Raw genomic sequence first — 17,837 nt, forward strand, 5'->3', positions numbered from 1 at the left:
TGGTATTGCATGTGCAGCTCTCCTCAGCTGACCCATTTGACGCGAACCTGTTTTACTGGTCATATTTCGCTGATTACACGTAGACCTGTCACAAAAAAAATGTTACCGCACTTTAAATGCGTTGCCGAGGCTGCGTGTGTGCCACAATTCAATGACAGTATATAACGGGAATCAGTGTAACTGAAAAGGAGACAGTTTTCATGCGGTTTTCTTGAACAAAACGGGCTCCGTCAGACTTGCATGACTGAATAGATGAAAGCAGGCTAGTGCCAGATTCAATGTACATCTTTGACGTGAATGTGGGTCACATCGTAGGTGCCACTGCCATGTGCTTTTCTTCAAACAACCTAAGTCACTAAAACTTGCACAAGTGGGCATACGAAACTAGTTGTGTACCAATCTGCAAGGAATCTGCAAGGACGAGCGTTTGCGTCAGTGCAGATGGGCCAAGAGGTATGTGCCCCTCTTCAATAAAGCTTGCTGGCCCCAACATGTACAGCTATGTACGAGCCGCACTTCAATGTAGTGAAATTGGAAGATCAGTCAAGTAGTCAGTTATACAAAAAAGAAAGGCATTCGTGGAACCTTGATAATTTGACTATTCTGTCTCCTCTCACTGGTTCGTAAGATAATTGTTAGCCACATGGGCCGATCGCTGTGGCAAAAAATAGGCGTCTTTTTAACAAGTTCGGGAAAAGAATTTTCTAGGAACAGACGCGGTAAAGTAACGATAGTTTTATAGCCAATTGGGGGGAGTGGGTTACGTCCCAAGGACGCCGTAGTGGAGGTCTACGGAGAGTTTTGCCCAACTAGGGAACTTTAACGTGCGCTACGATGCCCACGGGCGCCTTCGCAGCTTGCCTCCACTCAAACTGAAATCTCCGAAGCCGGGGATTAGCCCGCAATTTCGAGCCGAGTATACTAGCGCCTTAGCTACTCGGCTACCCCGAAGGGTGATAAGAGTAAGGTTATACAGGCATATGAATGTGATGAGTCCAGGTAGGTGTGCTGCGATTCTGCAGCACTGCAGGTTGAAAGTGTATTTGACCCAGGTTGTCGAGTTAGTAGCTGGATATATGGGGGTCGTAATGATAGCGACGGTTTGACATCATTATGGCAGTTTGAGGACTTTGTCAACTTTCTCGCCTACATGTACCATCGGGTCGTCCACTATCCCCTCACTATATAAATGATGAGGGGCTGTTTTTGTGGCGAAACGGCATTACTAGCCGATAGGCTGAACAGGTTGTGCCCTAGGTATGTGGCATTACATGTGCAGCTCTCCTCAGCTGACCCATTTGACGCGAACCTGTTTTACTGGTTATATTTCGCTGATTACACGTAGACCTGTCACAAAAAAAATGTTACCGCACTTTAAATGCGTTGCCGAGGCTGCGTGTGCGCCACAATTCAATGAAAGTATATAACGGGAATCAGTGTAACTGAAGAAGAGACAGTTTTCATGTGGTTTTCTTGAACAAAACGGGCTCTGTCAGACTTGCATGACTGAATAGCTGAAAGCAGGCTAGTGTGAGATTCAATGTACATCTTTGACGTGAATGTCGGTCACATCATAGGTGCCACTGCCATGTGCTTTTCTTCAAACAACCTAACTCACTAAAACTTTCATAAGTGGGCATACCAAACTAGTTGTGTACCAATCTGCAAGGAACTTCCGTGACGAGCATTTGCGTCACTGGAGATGGGCCAAGAGGTATGTGGGCCTCTTCAATAAAGCTTGCTGGCCCCAACATGTACCGCTACATACCAGCCGCACTTCAATGTAGTGAAATTGGAAGATCAGTCAAGTAGTCAGTTATACAAAAAAGAAAGGCATTCGTGCAACCTTGACAATTTGACTATTCTGTCTGCTCTCACTGGTACGTAAGATAATTGTTAGCCACATGGGCCGATCGCTGTGGCAAAAAATAGGCGCCTTTTTAACAACTTCGGGAAAAGAATTTTCTAGGAACAGACGCGGTAATGTAACGATAGTTTTATAGCCAATTGGGGGGAGTGGGTTACGTCCCAAGGACGCCGTAGTGGAGGCCTACGGAGAATTTTGCCCAACTGGGGATCTTTAACGTGCGCTACGATGCACACGGGCGCCTTCGCAGCTTGCCTCCATTCAAACTGAAATCTCCGGAGCCGGGGATTAGCCCGCAATTTCGAGCCGAGTATACCAGCGCCTTAGCTACTCGGCTACCCCGAAGGGTGATAAGAGTAAGGTTATACAGGCATATGAATGTGATGAGTCCAGGTAGGTGTGCTGCGATTCTCCAGCACTGCAGGTTGAAAGTGTATTTGACCCAGGTTGTCGAGCTAGTAGCTGGATATATGGGGGTCGTAATGATAGCGACGGTTTGACATCATTATGGCAGTTTGAGGACTTTGTCAACTTTCTCGCCTACATGTACCATCGGGTCGTCCACTATCCCCTCACTATATCAATGATGAGGGGCTGTTTTTATGGCGAAACGGCATTACTAGCCGGTAGGCTGAACAGGTTGTGTCCTAGGTATGTGGCATTGCATGTGCAGCTCTCCTCAGCTGACCCATTTGACCCGAACCTGTTTTACTGGTTATATTTCGCTGATTACACGTAGACCTGTCACAAACAAAATGTAACCGCACTTTAAATGCGTTGCCGAGGCTGCGTGTGTGCCACAATTCAATGAAAGTATATAACGGGAATCAGTGTAACTGAAAAGGAGACAGTTTTCATGTGGTTTTCTTGAACAAAACGGGCTCCGTCAGACTTGCATGACTGAATAGATGAAAGCAGGCTAGTGCCAGATTCAATGTACATCTTTGACGTGAATGTGGGTCACATCGTAGGTGCCACTGCCATGTGCTTTTCTTCAAACAACCTAAGTCACTAAAACTTGCACAAGTGGGCATACGAAACTAGTTGTGTACCAATCTGCAAGGAATCTGCAAGGACGAGCATTTGCGTCAGTGGAGATGGGCCAAGAGGTATGTGCCCCTCTTCAATAAAGCTTGCTGGCCCCAACACGTACCGCTATGTACGAGCCGCACTTCAATGTAGTGAAATTGGAAGATCAGTCAAGTAGTCAGTTATACAAAAAAGAAAGGCATTCGTGGAACCTTGATAATTTGACTATTCTGTCTGCTCTCACTGGTTCGTAAGATAATTGTTAGCCACATGGGCCGATCGCTGTGGCAAAAAATAGGCGTCTTTTTAACAAGTCCCACGGACGCCGTAGTGGAGGTTTACGGAGAATTTTGCCCAACTGGGGATCTTTAACGTGCGCTACGATCGTTCTCGTATGGGCACATTAAACGAGATTATTCTCGCATAGCTATGCTTGACGAGATAGTTCTTGCACGTCTATGTTTAACGATATCGTTCTCGTTTGTGTATGCTACATGAAAATGTTCTCGTTCAGCTATGCAAAATGACACTATTCTTGTTTAGCAGCATTCTACAAGTGTTCTCATTTGTGTTGAATGAGTTCTTTCGTTCATGCAATATTTTTGGTGAAGTTCCACACAGTAACGTCTACTGCCAACATTACAGCGAGTTAATTTCTATCACGTGAGTCGGCCGATGTGCCAGCTCGGAGACAGAGAGGACACTTTTTAGGGCACACAACACAAACCATCTTTATTTTTCATCACGAAGCATGGTGGCCAGGTGCTTGTTCAAGTCCTTCAGCGTCCCTGCCTCTGTATCCACAGTGCTCAGCGTTTTTGACGCAAAGTGCTCGTATGCCTCTGCAAAAAAATGTAAACAAAGCAGCCGGCCCTGTTAGATTCTAACAAGCCATTGGAACTGACATGCACAATAGGTGGCTCCACTGCATAACTGAATGGGCTGGTTCTAGCTTGATATTGTGTGTAAAGCGTGAAAATCTCAGAGAAACAGGAAAAAGAGAACACGGAGGCTTATGAGTCTTCTACCTATGTAAATTGATATTTCAACATTAACCACAGCAGTTGAAAGCAAGTGCTCGTCCTCGCATTGTCTTGTTCCTGTCTCTATTAAATGTTCGTGTTTTACAAACAATATAGATGGCTGCAGAATTGCAATACAAGACCACAGAAATAGTCTAATACTTTTCCACAAGTATTTTAGATTAAATGAAGAAGTAAAACAAGGTCATGCAAGTGAATACACAGATAGCACAGCAGCTCTTTGCTAGCGCACTGCGGAATATGCAGACGGAACACACTGCATAGATGCCAGTGCAGAATTGTTTATAGGAAAGATTAATGCACCTTTAACACCACTACAGAAACTAAATGATAGTTTTTGTTCTAGTTTAAGGCCTAAACAAGCTCCATGGCAGTTTGCATTTAAGAGTGTAAGCATCCTCTGAAAACATGTACATGAGGAACACTGCAGAAAGTGCAGTTTAAAAAAAAGAACACGAGTGTATTTATCACCAAGGCCAACCCTTGTGTCTTCTCAAATATTTATCAAAAGTCAAACTCAAAACTGATACTGAGGTGCAAGGTGTCCATATCATATTACCTTGTGAAAGCGCCGTGGTGCCTGGATGTTGTGGGACCAACTCGGACGTGGAGATCAGCACTGATCAGCAACACTGCAGTCTGCTTACAGCTTTTCTGCAGGCCCAGCCACACCTACATTAAAACAAGTGACCTTGGTGTCACAAGAGTACTGTATTTACCCGCATATTGAGCGCACTTTTTTGTAAAAAAATGGTCGCAAATTCTGATGTGTGATCATTACGCCGGTTAAATTTCCCGCAAAAAGAATTTTTTTTTATCGCGCGTTTGCTGCGGGATGGCAACAGGTCAACAAATAGGTGGCTGCCACTAAGTGTAGTGCAGGACACCAAAACAAAAATGGCGGCCGGCGCAGCAAGCTGAACACATCAAATGCGCCGAACGCGATTTTTTTTCTCGTGAGTACATTACATGCATTTAAACAGTTTCTTCCGTATCCGGAATGGATAATATCATTAATATCAGTAAGTTTGTGGCAATAACGTAGCCATGTCCACTATGAGGGGGCAGAAACAGATGGGCGCGCTTAGATGCCAGTGACATAGAAAGACACAGCGGGCATGCTGTGGCGTTTGTCTTCACTACTATCCTAATACAGCACGTTTCCGCTAAGGGTGGGCGAATACCTTAGCTGTGTTACTAGTGTTACAAGATTTGTTGCGTGCCCACGAGTGCAGATGAGAAGAATCGAAAGGTGCCTTTTTGTTCTTTTTGACCACAACCATTACAAAGCCTACACATAATAAAGGCAATTTTGGTTGTAGCTTTTTTGTCATGGAAGTGCGGAAAGTGATGAAAGGAATGAAATCGGGCATCTGCTTAAGAATGTTTGGTGCGTGCAGACTGCTTGGTTTGTCTTGAAGAGTTGTTCGCGTACCATCCGACAGATCGTAAGCGCGATCATTAATAGCTAGACTTGGCAAATGACAGATCGCTGCGGCAAGTTCGGAGTGTGATCAACCCAGGAAATAAAAAAAAATCGAATTTGGACGACAAAATTCAGGCCTGCGATCATTACGTGAGTGCGATCATTATGTGAGTAAAAACGGTAAATATAGAAAGTGACACTGTGAACAAAGCAATACTTATTAAGTATAAATAAGAATGAAATGCTGATATTCGCCCATAGAAAGCTTTAAGTAACAAAGCCTGCAAGATAAGAAACGTGCAATGTATGGGCCATCTGTACACGAACATTGATCAAAGGTCCCTTCATTTTATTAGTCCCTTCTCCTGCTCGTGCATAGATGGCAGTCAGGTTAGATAAACTCGGCCAGATTACCACATAGTGTAAGCAAAGGTGGTCACTTTGTGGGCCAATTATGATACCATAGCACGATACGTATCCCTAAAGTCGTTTTAATGTGTTCTGTAATGCTAGCCATCATGTAGGCCCTACAGTGTCAAAGCATCCATAACCCTAACAGCGTTACCCAGTAGGGATAACCAATAAGTGTCCACAGCAGCACCACTCAGCGTATCTATCAGGAGGCTTTCGTTACACTTTTACAACTCTCCTCCTATGGCTTCATCCCAATTTTTGTCAATACAAGCTTGAAGCATCTGAATACAAGCTTGAAGCATCTGCACCAACTGAATGCACCAGGGCACCATAAGAAATACCACATTTTTCTACCTAATTCCACGTTTATTATAAGACTGGCAAGTTCACTATCATGTGTAGAACAAACCAAATTGTTCTCGAATCAAGTAATCTTCCACTACCTGTGAAAAAAAGCATGCAAGAAAGAGTACGTAGAGCACAGGGGTATTGATGGATATTAAATATCACTGCCGTGCAGTAGACACTACGTCGGCAAAACAGACCAATGTATAAATGACTGGATTTGCAACCATGTTAACTGAATGCTCAGGTTATTTCGTGATCACTTGGTAGTGAAAAGCTCACTTGCATTATTTCGTTTGAAAACTGTGCAACTGTGGCAATGTATAAGGACCACAGTGCTGGCGAAATTCGTTAAGATTTCCTTATATGTGTGAGAGGGAATCTGCAAGCTGGCTCCACCACCAGTGGACTATCAAATAGCAAGACTGCTTATTTATCATTGTATAACATGCGTCATAGTAGCCATGCCGTGTGTCCTTTTCGCAGTTGTGTGAGCAACATGCATTTTCGATTTATCTGTTCTTGCCCTTTCACCTCTCGCTTTATAGTGCTGTGCAAGCAGTAAAACTGGATGGTTGTTAGACTTATCTCCTGTCACTTCCTCACCTTTCCTATGAATTGTGCATTAAATAAGGCTTTTTTTGGTGAAAGAGTGCTACTTTAAGGCATAAATAAGTTCCATGGTGGTTTGCATTTAAGTATCTTCTGAAAACATGTACATGAGGAACACTGCAAGAAGAACGCTTTAAAAAAAGAACACGAGTGTATTTATCACCAAGGCCAACCCTTGTGTCTCAGCATATTTCTCAAAACTGATACTGAGGTGCAAGGTGTCTATATCATATTAGCTTGTCAATGAAGCAAAGCACAGTTGTGCCTGGACGTTGTGAGGCCAACTCAGACGTAGAGATCAGCACCAGCACTGATCAGCAACACAGTAGTCTGCTTACACTCTTTCTGCAGGCCCAGCCACATCTGCATTAAAACAAGTGAGCTTATTCTCACAAGAGTATAATATAACAAGTGACACTACGAACAAAGTAATTCTTATTAGGTATAAATAGGAATGAAATACTGTTATTCGCCCAGAAAAAGCTTTGAGTTAACAAAGCCTGCAAGATAAAAAAAGTGCTATGTATGAACCATCTGTGCAAAAACATTAATCGAAGGTCCCTTTTTTTGCTTCTGTCCTCCTCGTGCATAGATGGCAGACAGGTTAAGTAAACTGGACCAGACTGCCACGTATGGTAAGCAAAGGTGGTCACTTCTTCGGGGAGCAGCCTATAGGCTGCTTCTTGAAAGAGTATTAGAAAATGCGAATAATGCATGTATTCATTATTCACAAGAGGCCTTGTTTCTCTGAGAATGCCACAGCCAATCACATATTTCAAATTGACCATTTTAAAATGCATGCAAAGTACAGCATGGCTTTGAGGGTACCCAAGACTACTGAAATTCACATAAGCCAAGTTTAGCAGCCAACACCATAATTAAGCCTCTAGAAGTTGTGCATTTTACTGCAAGTTAACAAAGTAATGAGGAAGAGAAGGTGAGGGAGATGGTGCCACTATAGCATAGCTCAAGCTCTATCCCACATCATGTGCAGAAGGGCAAAGAATGCCCAGCTTTCGGTTATACTCGCACCTGTGACCACTGCACCATGTTGACTGATATGCGTAACAAGCAGTTTGTGATACTACGTTATCACATCCTGCAACTGACGTGACATCAGAGATCAGCTTCAAGCTTGACGCTATGCTATACTAGGGACAGATAATGAACTGGCTATATTAAAATCTAAAGCAAAAGTGTTGAACATTGTTTGCCAAACCTGCCAGCCTCTGCACTTCATATTTTGCAAAAATTCTAGACAGAAATCCTGCGTTGGAAAGACAGCACGCTGTTTCCTAAAGCTTTGTCTTAGCGCCCACATTTTTCTATGCATACATTAATAACCATTATTTACCTTGACACACTGTACACAAACAGCACACTTGGAAAAGCAGAAACTAATCGGCAAAGTTGGCAGGTACCAAATACACGAACAGAACCTAGAACACATAAATGGCTGTGACCGTTTTGTACGTACCTTGTCAAAGCAGGCAGATCAGATGCTTTGTCGTGCTGTTCAGGCTGCATAGTGCCGCAGTCTCCTTTGTGGTGCAGAGATGCCTCCGTCTCAGGAAATTGTGACATCCCTAAACAATAAATGTTCAGCTTATTGTAATCACTGCTGAATCTGCAAACTTGTGATTTAACAACACCGCGTCAAATTGTGGAAAGCTCTCGTACAGCCAGCTACAAGAAGCTGCATCCGCTTAGACAAATTAAATATTTCATTCTTACATCACAGGCAGTTATTCAACGTGTCAAAGGCACGAAAACAAACAGAACACTAGACACAAGAAATACAGGTTGCCTTGGCGACAATCTATACGCATCAAAGTTTGCATACAAGCTAAAATCTTCTCACGAGTCAGATCATTTGCACAACACATCAACGTACTTCTAGAATTGTCTATACGATTTCTTGCTGAGAAATTACGTACAGAAGCAGTGACATTCCCTGCTTGAATTTTTGTGCCCGTTCAGACGAAGCGATGCCCCGGCGCTAGCATACTTCATAACAAAAAGAAAATAAAAAATAGATGAAGCTCTCAACAACATCAATCTCGGGGTAATTTTCGTGAAACGTTTTGCTAAATGTGCACTACGATATCGAACGAACATTAGGGAATCACTGTTACTGTTTTTGTAGCTGTACTAATCTTCTGCTGCGCATGACAAGATACACTACAAGAACCATAAGAATGCGCTAGGCGCCGGACTTACCTTCTGAGGCGAGTGCTCCTTCGTGTCCGTTCACGCCGCATCGACTGTACCAACAGTCCGTCCAGCGTAGTGTTGAATTGCGGTGAACTACAGCACGCGATAGCACAACTATGAACACATTCTTCCGTGCACTGTGAGCCGAGGCGGGAGCGGCGAGAGTACACCAGCTTCTCATGAGCCGGGCACAAAGAAAGCGCGTGTGGACCGCACTACGATAACCAACAACGGCGCACCGCAAGAAACATACAGCGAGCTAATAGCATTGCACAGGACCCAGGGCTTAGTGATCTTTAATTCACACAAAAAAGGAGCACATGTTCTCTAAGCACCGCGTAAATATGATCAAACGATCAGTACCACATCGACCGCCCGGTCCGCCGCAATAACGTTTATAGATCTCTTTAAGTGCCCCAACTCCTAGCCTATGCGCACCATTTAGCCCGCTGCCGTTCCCGCCACCGCAGCGCTGCCATCGACCTCCGCGCCAAGCGTCCGAGCGTCGTCTGCTATAGCCTGGCACGATTATGGGTGTTTGTCGCGGCACTCGGCATTTACATGGTGCTCGCTGAATAAAGGAGCCGTTATTTCTTGCTGTTGTTGTTTAAGCTGAAGTATAATATTTTACAGACAACATACCTAGGGGTGCAGGTCCGAAGAAAGGAATGAGATGAAAAAAAAAGTGGGTCTACAAACCAAAGTGCGCACGCAATGTTAACGCTCGGTGACCCACACTTCGCCGGTACTGGCGTCTCCGTGAGCGGAAAACTTGGACCGGACGCAAAAGAGCTCGACCGGCAGCCACGTGCACGAGGACAGTAACAAGGCACACGCAGTGAGAAAATAAAATCGGCTACAGCACAAGAAGCGCAAACACCCGCAACTAACGTGCACTTGTCAGCAGAGCAGCACCGCTCACTTGGTGCAGAGCTCGACCGCAGCGCCCTCACAGTCCCAGGAACTAGTCGCGCCTTGCTCGAAAGGAAGAGTCGTGCGGCTGAGAAAGTAACTATAATTCTCGGTCCGAAATGAGGGGAAATGACGTCTTTTGTTTACTTTGCCGTCTGTGGTTCCGGTAACCGTGATCGCATGGGTAGCGTGGGTAGTACAGGCGTATTATTTCAATGTTCTTGCGTGTTTTAGGCGACCTTTTTCAACAACTTTGCTGACATTGCTTTCAACAGCGAGGACAGCCTGTGGAGCAGCACTATCAACCGGACAGGGCCGTAAAATCTGTTTGAAGTTCGCAGCACATCGTGGTTTGGTTTGTGAATGTTAGAAGGTGTTCGTGTTTCTCAGCGACGTAATCGACGACAGATTTGGCGTCGAGTGGTGTGCACTTTGTTCAGGCTTGTTGTGCGCCGTTCTACGGATGTGTACTGTTAATGAGTGGTGTTGTTTGTGCTTCGGGAAATGGTGCCACGCCGGCGGGATTTGCTTTCTTGTAAAAACATCCGTACCGTCTTTGGCGAGTGCTTTCGGAAACTGCTCGCCTTTTGTGCGTGTGTGTGTGTGTGTGTGTGTGTGTGTGTGTGTGTGTGTGTGTGTGTGTGTGTGTGTGTGTGTGTGTGTGTGTGTGTGTGTGCGCCCGCGCGCGCTTCTGATATGTGTCGAATGCGTACCTACGTCCGTACAGTCTTTCGTGAGTGCTTTCGGAAACTGCTCGCATTCTGTCTGTGTGTGCGCGCGTGACATTCGTCGTTATTGCGATTTGCAAAGGTGTTTTTCATTTGGTGACTGCGTCCGCGAACGCCAGGATGTGATACACGTTCGTCATTTAAAGACCCTGCTTCACTGTAGGGTCACTTACATTTTGGTTGCTTGGAGGTCAGCTTTCAACACATTGCAAGGCATTGCAGTGCGCTTAACCATCATTGGCACACGAACTGCTTTGTCATTTCTCCTTTAAATTCAAATTCAGTTTTGTGTAGTATGTAGGCAGATACCAAGTTGCGACGTTCATCTCGTTTTTTGCCACTGCTGTGCACATATGAGGATTTTTTACTAGGTCAAGCTCTCTTAGCAAGTTGTGAAAAACTTAGTGCAAATAATTTTTCACAGCAGTAACTGTGATTATGACCACAATGGATCACATGACATATTTAGGGATTGTTATTGTTATTACCATATTTTTTTATTTATTTGTGACAAAGTGCGATGGATTTTGACTGCTATTTTTGCTATCTGTTCACCAACCTATTACACTGTTTTGTGGTTGTGCTTTTTATTTTTATATGTGGGCATGCATGGCCAATCCCATGCCTACCTTCTAGAATTTGACATAAACAGGCACTAACATGCTCTTAGCAGATTTGTATTTGACAGTATTGTGGTTGACGCACTTGGCTATTTGGAAAATATGCAGGTTCAATTTCGCCCATTACTACCTCTGACTGATATCTCTGATGCAAAGCAATATTATTAGGATGTGACAAAGTGCATGCATAATTTGTCACTGATCAAACTTCCTGCAATAAACTTTGCCAACTCGTCCTTGTTTGAAGTGTTTCCAATGTGCTATAATCACATTGCCAGATTATTTTATTGTGTGCACAAACAAACATATAGCATTTTATTATGAAACTTTGATGGTATCTGACTCCTATATTGCAATAAAATCTTAGGCAGATCCACTCTGAACAAAGGATTCATTCTCTGATGATAGCTTTCAACAATATCATGGTGCTATCCAGTGCCTATTGGCTGGTCGAGGAATGCGTCATGCAAAGGCAGTAGTATCGCCATAAGTGTTCATCCGAGAATATGTCCCCAAGTGAAAATCATTGCATCAAAAGTACCGACACCAGCTTTGATGGGGAAGTATATGTGTTCGTTGCATGAAATTCCAGAAGTTGAACTCTGAACATCTTATTTGCTCTGTAGTTTATGCTGGTATATATGTGTCACAATGGTTCAATGTGATCATACAGCACATTGATCATGCTCTTGCATGTACTACAAACAACTCATCATAAATCTGTCATTAATGAGCTTTTGTATGCACTACGACTTGAGTACACACACTTTGTATGCAATTCATAGTCATCCTCAAAGATCAAGTTGCTCATACGACTACAGTGCGTACACATCACACGCCACCTCACACACGTGATACATAATCTCGTCAGGTCTACGCAACTCATCGCACACATGTCATACAAGCTCTACGCATTCTTATCGCACATCGCATAAATCTCGTGCACTTCGTAAAAGTCTGTGTAGCACATCATACAGATCTTGCTCGTTTTCTACGAGAGTTCGTTCAATACGCATTTCATATCGTTCATTTCTCGTCAAATCTGTGCGACATGCATACATATCGTTCAATTTCTCGTCAAATCTGTACGACATGCATACATCTCGTTCAATTTCTCATACAAATTTTTCAATAGGGCTGCGCCACGACTTCGGTGACATTTCGAATGTTAACATCGTGTTTTGTGTGCGGGAACGCTTTCTCCCCCTTACCTACTCCGGAATCCCTTTGTTCCCTTCTCGCCTGAGGCAAATCTGCCCTTTTCATGGTGCGACGGCGCATGCGCCCAGGCCTAGCGAGTTAGTCGCGAAACATCTTGGAAGGGTCGTGCGCAAACCCGCGTGCCGGGAAGTCCCCTGAAAAAGAAAAGAAAAAAAGTAAGCGCTCGAACGCACGCCGCTACAAACGCTCCTGTCATGTATTGCCTTGAAACTGCACTGGTAGCTCGTCAGCGTCAGCGCGGTGCCGAAAACATGTGTAGCTTAAGACTGCAAGTAAACTTTTAAACAGAAAGCGACTAGGTTGTCGTATGGACTGCGCCGTCAGGCTACGTTGTTGCCGCCCTTCATTGATGGCTGGCCAATTCATTAACGAAAAGCCCTTGTGTTACACTTGCGCAACGCTTTAAAGCATCACGTTGAGGACGAAGTCTTGTTGCAAGGTCGGCCCTCACATGCTGGTGGTGGCAGCGCGCGCGTGGCTTCACGTACTCATTCAAGGCGCGGTAAGACTGGGTCGATACGAAACCGACAAGACGCTCACGTCAACGAGTGACCAACTGTTCAGTACAATGCGTCACTGAAAGCACACTATCATATCAGGCCGAACACGACGCAGCCGACGAGCGCGAGTTGCCGCACTGCGACGGGCTTTCTTGCCAACAGCACCGCGAAAATCACTGCGCCGGCCAACGAAGCCTAAGCGATCGGCTATCAAACTGACGACGCGAAATGGCGACAGCGCCTTCGCTTGTGTATCTAATTAATCGCCGTCAAAGTGTGGAAAAACATGCCTAAAAGTTGAAATGCACAAGATTCAACCCTCCCACGCCATCCCTGCACATGAAGTTTCAGTCAATGCTGATGCTGTTCAGCGAATACTAAGCCTAATGCCGTCGTGCTCGTGCACACAATTTTGGTGGACTTGAGCTGAAAGGGAAGCAGTTAGAACGAATGAAGGAGCTTGTATAGCTCAGTGCTGTCGTTCGCAATTAGAAATGACTACACTCCACTTCGCAAGGCGCGTATACACTATCAGCGGCAAGCGGTGACACAGCGTTGTGCCAAAATCTGTACGCCACCGTTGCCGTATGTGTCCGTTCGCATTCTCTACGTAGATCGTTGGGGCAATATTTCCAGCTAAGCCGACACATTTGTCAATTCCAGAGATGCATTGTTTGCCTCTGCGTCAAGCGAGAAACAAGAGCCGGTGCATTTGGTATACACCAGAAGAAACAACTGCCTCTCACAGTTGTACAACCTGTGTCAGCGATGGCATCCAACTTTACGCGAGAGAACGACACGGTCCGTAAATGAGCACTTAATTTATGCGAGTACAGTTTTCTCAAAAACGTTTCCTGGTACGCGCAAACTCCTGAGTATGATCGAGTTCTAAAAAGCGAGAATCAGAAATAAATTAACAACCCGTAATATGTTATCTGGATCACAGTTGCCATTGTTGAAGTGGCTCGGCAGCTCATATTGTCGCGTCTCCGCGTGGTACAACTCGGCACATGTGCGCAGATATGTATGTTTTGCTACGTTCAGAGATTATTTCATATCAGCGATGCACCTTTTACAGAATATCTGACGCTCAACCATCTGCGCCTGTAGATGTCTATGCAAACAAGTTTACCGCTTCGATAAATCCGGCGTAGAAGGCTGCGCTCGAATACCTTTTGAATATGCGAAATGTGATAATAATGTTTAACAAAAATACCAAATGCGAGATTCAAGTCTAAAATGAGCGACCTCAAACTCCAAGGCAGCCTTGTCGGCAAACGGAACTTCACGTGCCTTTATCGGTCGCACCGTTTTCACAACAGCGCACACAGGCCCCCTCACCCAGTAGTCACTGACTGCTTCGTGGCTGCCACGAACGACATTCTGCCCGGAGAAAATATTATTAATGATTATCGATCCGCGAAACGCACACATGAAGCGCACTCACCGTGGGCGCAGGTACACAAATCAACCGGCGAAAGCCCCGACGCCCTTCGAAAATGTTTCCAGCTGTTTGCGGCAGAGGGCAGCACAGGAAAAAGAAATGCAATGGGTAATTAATATACAACGATTTCTAAACGCTTCTGGCCCGGTAGTTCTGAAAGAACACTTTCGCAGGCGTACCGACGGCCTTTCACAACTGTGAATACATGCTCGTCAACCACAGGAGTACAAATCGAAGCACGCCAAAACGAATACAAGCGCAAATGTAGAAGAAATAAATGGACGCCACCTGCGACCTTTGCTTTTTTTCTATTCTTTTGTTTGCTTGCTGAAAATCTCTATTGGAACATTGCAACTGTTGTCGTTACGTTATTTGCATAGGCACTAATATGCTTGGAAAGCTTCTCAATCTTATTAAAGTGGATCAATGTGTGCATTTTTTAATATCCCTGTGATGTACATACTCTTAATACATGTTTGGACTGTTGATCTACAAGGCGGTAAGAATTGCTCCTCAAATTACTGCGTAGTTGACCATTTCTGGGCACAATCGATCACATAAAAGCAACGCACAGGCAAAAGCACGTAACTTGCTAGTAATTACGAAACTTTCTTCAAATTACTTCGTGACACACTATCCGCATACCGAATATAAGGCGACGAGCACCACTAATGCTTATTTATTTATATCTCTTAACCGCTACGTCTCTTTTATGCGGCTTTGCTGAAGGCGTGTTTATGCACTAGTCTTGCGCAACATTATTTCATCAGCGCAAGAAACAAGTGCAATAGGCAAACGCTCAACAAGGTTGGAAGAAAGCATTTAACATAATCCTAGCTGTCTTGTGCAGCCTACCTTTGCTCATATGCCCATGCCCTCGAAAATTCATGCGTATATCAGCGGATACAAGTAGACGCGATATAAGGGCCAAGAACACTTCTACATTAAAACACGTGAAAGTATATTGTGTTTATTCATAGAACCACTGTTGAAATACTTATAGAAACAGCAGTATCTAAACAATGCTGGCTGCGTTTTGCGGCAATGCTATCCATCATACGCCCGTGCTCGACCTGAAGATGTATTTGGTGGATCGGCCCCCGATAGCTGGCTCTCGTGCACTTTTAGCCCTCCTCCACTAAAGCATGACGTCATCCTGCGTTCATGCATCATCTGATCAGGCAGCTCGCTTTCTTCCTTCTCCCCTTTTGACCTGTGTTATTTATTCTACCTCTGCATTTTATTCAGCAATATATCAAATACATCTGTTAAAAAATGGAGCACGCTTATGCTTCGCGTTTAAGAGTGGCACGTGACAGCATTCAAAGATCTCTGACTGGTTCTCACACTTGCCGGCAAGTGCAGCATTTGTACCTGTGATGTTTACCGGGAAACGTCGCCTGCGAACGCTAGCCACGAAGGGGGCCTTTGTGGAAGAAATGGGGCTTCCAGCGTGCGGCCCGATGCGACGTAGGCGAGCGCCATCTGGAGGCATTGCAAGGAACTCGGCGCAGCACTCCGTCGCCCCCGAGATACTCACGAGACGGCGCCTGCAAATGGCGGACTCCGTTGGCGGTCCATCAATGGTGAAGCGCTGGGAAAAGCGTTTCTTTGAGTTTTCGCGTAACATAGTTATATTATCTCGTATTGTAAAATTACAATCCGCCACTATCATGTCTGTCGGTTTGTGTGTATGTCATACGTTACGATTTTTCGGCGGATTTCAGATTGAGGCATTCAATTAAGTCGCCTTCTTGCGCCAAATGGAGGACCTTGGTATGGCTGGTTTGAAAATCATTTTGTCGAAAACCACGTCCGACGCCGGCTTCAGACACCAGATTTTGGGGGACACCGGGCCCTTAACACTATCGCGTTAAAGTTGGCTCCAGCAGCTTGTTAGGAGTACGTATACCTGACGTAAACGTGGCACATTATTTATCGACGACTGGTCATGAATTGGACCAATCCTATATCGCATACTGAACGAGTATGTTGTAGTTCGAACACGTTCCCAGTTCCTCAAGTCGTCTACGTGTCCATATTGCAACAGGCAGAAAATTGACAATTTTGGCACATACCAAGAGTCTCTTGCGCTATTCTCGTCGATACCACAACCAGCAGATACCCAATGATCAAAGTTGAATCGCCTCCAGTTTGAAAGTGTGATCGGTAGGCTGACTATCATTGAAACTAGGCGAAATTGGTAAATAAAGGCTACATTTCATCACCGAATGTACACCGAGCTATCGTTTCAGAGTTTGACTTTGGTCTTAGCCAGTCAAAACTGACATCAGGCGCGAAAGAAAACAGTGAATGGATTGCGGTATGGGCCGCCTAAACTGTATAGTCATTTTGTATAGAATTTTTTTTCACTGATACATAGGGTGGCATTAATCAACTTACAATGTTCCTACACCGGCTAGCAGTCGACTTTTTTTTTTCTAAGCGTCTGAAGTACACAAAGATTTCAACGAAACGTTTCCTTCACGGCACCCACATAGTCCCCATGTTTATATACACCGATATTTGTCCGCAATATATAGACCTTTAAGCTATATAAAATATCGTTCCTTGTTCTCGTTATAGTGGACATCAAGCGTAGCTTCACGGTTAAAAGAAGTACATGTTTTGGGGGTAAAAAGAAAAAAAGAAGAGGCACCGGTGGCGATTTTTTGCCGCAACCTCCGCTACTGTTACGGCAACGCCGGTATTTTTTGGTGGGGATTAATTTAGGCGTGAATTGCCAGACATACCACTCAGGTCTACGACCGAATGGGTTATGTCAGCAACCACAGAGCGTCATGCTTCCAGCCACTTTAAGCTGGTTTGAAGAATGACGCAGGGGAGTTAGCAGCGCCCCCCAAGTGCACATCCCACGAATTGGAGCCATGCTCCGGGCAGGGGAGACACTTGTAGCCTTTATGCGGTGGGTCTGCGCCGGCGGTGGGATTCGAACCCGCCACCTCCCGAAGCCGAGGCCGGCGCCCTAACCACTCCCTATTGAAAAAATTTGTATGAGAATTTTACGAGAACTTCTCTACGCTATTATTTCTCCGTAGACTCAACGATGTCGTATGTCACATGTGTAGGAGAGGACATCGTCACTGAACGAGATCGTTCTCGTATGGGTACATTAAACGAGATTATTCTCGCATAGCTATGCTTGACGAGATAGTTGTCGCACGTCTATGCTTGACGAGATAGTTCTCGCACGTCTATGCTCAACGATATCGTTCTCGTTTGTGTATGCTACATGAAAATGTTCTCGTTCAGCTATGGAAAATGACACTATTCTTGTTTAGCTGCATTCTACAGGTGTTCTCATTTGTGTTGAATGAGTTCATGCAATATTTTTGGTGAAGTTCCACACAGTAACATCTACTGCCAACATTACAGCGAGTTAATTTCTATCACATGAGTCGGCCGATATGCCAGCTCGGAGACAAAGAGGACACTTTTTAG

At 44.8% G+C, this 17,837-nt stretch overlaps 1 long non-coding RNA gene across 1 annotated transcript; it reads right to left on the minus strand.

Annotated features, from left to right (window-relative positions):
* Nucleotides 1–6,904: 6,904 nt before the first annotated feature.
* Nucleotides 6,905–9,459, minus strand: LOC142573110 (uncharacterized). Its single transcript, XR_012826222.1, has 3 exons — nucleotides 8,957–9,459; nucleotides 8,214–8,322; nucleotides 6,905–7,099 (listed from the first exon to the last, which is right to left on the minus strand). It is a non-coding gene; the product is annotated as an uncharacterized LOC142573110 (long non-coding RNA).
* Between the last annotated feature and the right edge of the window lie 8,378 nt (nucleotides 9,460–17,837).

The sequence above is a fragment of the Dermacentor variabilis genome, chromosome 2 (assembly GCF_050947875.1).
Source record: "Dermacentor variabilis isolate Ectoservices chromosome 2, ASM5094787v1, whole genome shotgun sequence".
Classification (NCBI taxonomy): domain Eukaryota; kingdom Metazoa; phylum Arthropoda; class Arachnida; order Ixodida; family Ixodidae; genus Dermacentor; species Dermacentor variabilis.